Consider the following 4,303-nt stretch of genomic DNA (forward strand, 5'->3'; position numbering starts at 1 on the left):
CCAGGACAACCAGGACTGTTACACAGAGAAATCCTGTGTCAAAAATTTTTTTAAAAAGTCTTAACAACAACAACAACAAACACCTTTGACATATTTTCTGTCCCATAAAACTCCATAAATGCTAGCTACAACAGTTACTATTAGGAGCCAACAAGATGGCTTAAATGCACTTATCTCCAGGCCTGTTGAACTGAGTTCAATTTCTAGGACTCAACCAGTAAAAGGAGGGTACTGTATAAACTGAGGGCATGACCACTCCATGGTATGAATAAGGGGAAGGTTTTTATTGCAGATATGAGAGAGAGAACAGCCAGAGGCTTCTGTAAGAGTCCAGAGCAGAGAAAAGAAATTGACTTAACGTGGCCAGCAGACTGACATGGCCAAGGCTATCTGCAAGAGAGGAGAGAATATCAGGGTATAGAGAAAGGACAAAACACGAGAGGAACAACAACAGAGCAAGGAGAGAGAACACAGCAAGAATAACGGGGTTAGCTTTTCTTTTCGCCAATATTGCGCCCAAAGCAAAGAAGGAAGCTCCTGCCCCTCCCAAAGCCGAAGCCAAAGCAAAGGCCTTGAAAGCCAAGAAGGCAGTGCTGAAAGGAGTCCGCAGGTACAAAAAAGAAGATCCGCACATCACCCACTTTCCAGCCGCCCAAGACCCTGCAGCTCTGGAGGCAGCCCAAACACCCTCAAAAGAGCATGCCCAGAAGAAACAAGCTTGACCAGTATGCCAGCATCAAACTCCCCCTCACCGCTGAGTCAGCCATGAAGAAGATAGAAGACAACAACACACTTGTGTTCATTGTGGACTTCAAGGCCAACAAGCACCAGATCAAACAGGCTGTGAAGAAGCTCTGGGACATTGATGTGACCAAAGTCAGCACCCTCACAAGGCCTGGCAAAGAAGAAAAGAAGGCGTATGTCTGGTTGGCTCCTGATGATGATGCTCTGGATGTTGCCAGCAAAATTGGGATCATTTAAACTGAGTCCAACTGGCTAATTCCAAATAGACACTTTTTCACCATAAAAAGAGAATAGCAGGACTATAAGGAGAATGAGTAGCTGGAGGGGGGAAAGCCCGTGTGCTGGAGGGAATTTAGGGTAGAGGTGGAGGTGAGAAGGACTAGGATGCTATTGTGGATTTTGAAATGTGTAACAGTACTTGTGATATCAGCATGAGCTTTGATATGCTAATAGTTGCCACAGGTAGCCATATGTCCCTTCTGCTAGAAATAAGGTAAATAATTCCTTTTGGCAGATGGGAACCAAAAGTTCCTGAGGAATACTGGCTTTTATCTAACCTCCAGAAATTCTCCTATAGTCCAGGTTGAGCTTATTTCTGGATATTTAAATTTAGATACTTAGATATTTGGGGAATTGAAGTTTCCTTTAGACCTCCCTGGCAAGTACTAATTCCCACAATTGTTCTTTAATTTTCATGTGGGAAAACATGCCTATACAATGCTGGCACACACACTAAATCAATTTTTTAAAAGTTAGTTTGGTAGCTGCTGATATGGAGTCATTTTGTTATTCTATATACAAGTAACTCAGTGTCCCTAGCTTTTCTGGGCAGCAAAATAGAGACAAGTCTTTGTTTCGTCACTTCTTACTTCAAAAGTTCCTTTCTACAATTTTCTTGCACTAATTAACACCTAGAAGTCTTCAAGATTCATTTTAATTGTCAGTCCTGTGTGTCCCTGGAGCCTTTCCTTATCCCCTGGCTAAGTGAGGTTTCCTTCCAGTTTGTTCCCATCCCAGGTCTCTTTCTTACAATTGTCGTTGTTCTACTGAACTTACATGTGTTTCTTTACACCACTTTCACTAGACAGTGGGCTGTTTGACAAAAGGGACCACATATATATATATATATATATATATATATATATATATATATATATATCCTAGCACACGGCTGGCCTGATAAATGTCTAGTGTTCTCAAATAAATATATAACAGCCATTATGTTTGAAAAGCGTTTGCGTCCTGTACCTCCTTATTGTACTTACAGTCATGCAAAGCAATTTAGCACTTAATTGTATACAGCATGCATACTGCATGTTATTTTCTAATTGCTTCATATGTTAATCCACCATTTATATTGTCTTCCTTCAGGCCTTAAAAGAAGAAATGATTATAGATGGAAAGTAGATGATCCACATGTAAGCCACACCCAGCTGCCAATCAACTCTGCCTACTGAATGAATACCCAGGGCATTGTGAATGCTACTACTAGTCAGCAGAGCAATGAAAAGTACTAATGTAGTACTGTTCCACTTTGAGAACTAAAAGTCTTGTGTCCCAGGAAACCCCTTTTCAGGTGCAAAAATTTCTCATTTTTCGAAAAGTGTTTAAATTTTAAAGGAAAGGGAGAAAATCCATACTGTGTCCACCTAAATAGAATCTTAATTGGGCAATGGAGACATGATTTGGTCATCCAGACTTGACTACTAATGTTGGCATTCAGGGTTTGTTAAGTGTAATACTAAGGCATCCATTGTTGCATCACTCCCACAGTTCCAACATAAGTGTTCAGTTAGTGTCTCTCAATCATGAACTTTCTGGTTTTGACTTTGCCTATAGATGAACTACTGTGCTTTGTGTCAAGATGGTGCTATTTGATTGTGTTTTGTTTTATTTTATTTTGTGGTACTGGGAATAAAACCAGGACTTCATACATGCTAGGCAAAGGCTCTACCACTGACCTGCCCTCTGTTATGGAATATTGGTTGAAGATGTGTTACATTCATTTATGCTGTGAAATATTTGTTTAATGATGCAAAGATGTGTTGCATTCTTTTATGTTGCATTTGTTTAACTGTGTGAAGCTGTGTTACTTTGCCTGTCTAAATCACCTGGTTGGTCTAATAAAGAGCGGAACAGTCAACAGCTAGGCAGGAGAGGAATAGACAGGACTGCCAGACAGAATAAATAGGGGGAGAAACAGAGAAGATCGAGGAGCAAGAAAAGGAGAAGGAGAGGAGGATGCTAGGAGCCAGCCACCCAGCCATACAGCCAGACATGGAATAGGAAGAAAAGAAAAGCTATACAGAAACAGAAAGGTAAAAGCACAGATGCAAAAGGTAAATGGGACAATTTAAGAAAATCTGGCTACTCTGCAATACCTCTTTGGTGTATATACCCAAAGGAGGCACATTCACACCACAAGGACATTTGCTCAACTATGTTCATAGCAACATTATTTATAATAGCCAGATCCTGGAAACAGCCTAGATGCCCTTCAACTGAAGAATAAAGAAAATGTGGTACATTTACACAATGGAGTACTACTCAAATGTAAGAAACAATGGCATCCTAAAATTTGCAGGCAAATGGACAAAACTGGAAAAAAAACATCCTGAGTGAGGTAACCCAGACCCAGAAAGATAAATATAGTATGTACTCACTCATAAGTGGATAGCAGACATAAACCAAAAGATACCCAGCCTACAATCCACAACCCCAGAGAAGCTTGAACCCTTTTCCAGTAACAGATGGAAGCAGATGCAGAAATCCACAACTAACCAAAGGGCCAAGCTCCTGGAGTACAAGCAAAGTGAGGGAGGAGCGATAATATGAACAAAAGAGTCAAGACCATGAAGCAGAAATCCAAAGAATCAACTGACCGGAGCTAATGAGAGATCACTGACTCAGGTCTGACAAATGGGGAACCTGTGTATGACCAAACTAAAATCCATTAATATAGGTGACAATGGTGCAGCTTGGACCATATATGAGGCCATTGGCAGTGGGTCCAAGATCTAACTCTAATGCACAAACTGACTTAGTGGAGCCCATTCTATATGGAGAGATACCTTGCCCAGCCTAGACACAGGGGTGTGGAGTGTGGAGAGGGGCCTTGGTCCTGCCTCAACTATATGATGGGACAGACTTAGTAGACTTCCTAGGAGAGGACTTACCCATTCTGAGGAGCGGATAGGAGGTGATGGTGGGGAATTGGGGGAGAAGTAGGAGAGGAACTGGGATTGCAATGTAAAACATTAATTTTAAAAAGTTTAAAAAAAAGAAAAAGAAAAGCTGGCTAGAAACAAGACGAGCTAAGGACTGGCATTCATAAGTAAGAATACATTTTCATGTGATTATTTGGGAGCTGGGTGGTGGGCCCCCCAAAGAATAAAGAGTAAAAAGTGAAAAACAACTAACTACAACTCCTTCCAGACCTTTGATTTTTTTGTTTTTTTTTTTTTTTTGGAAGGCGTTTCTCTATTTACTCCTGCCTGACCTGGAGCTCTCTATATAGATCAGGCTGGCCTCAAACTCACAGAGATCCACCTGCCCCTGC

The 4,303-nt window shown here is 41.1% G+C and overlaps 1 pseudogene; it reads left to right on the forward strand.

Annotated features, from left to right (window-relative positions):
• Positions 1-248: 248 nt before the first annotated feature.
• Positions 249-981, forward strand: LOC100769483 (annotated as a pseudogene).
• Positions 982-4,303: the final 3,322 nt, after the last annotated feature.

Source organism: Cricetulus griseus, chromosome X, assembly GCF_003668045.3.
Source record: "Cricetulus griseus strain 17A/GY chromosome X, alternate assembly CriGri-PICRH-1.0, whole genome shotgun sequence".
In the NCBI taxonomy this organism is placed as follows: Eukaryota; Metazoa; Chordata; class Mammalia; order Rodentia; family Cricetidae; genus Cricetulus; species Cricetulus griseus.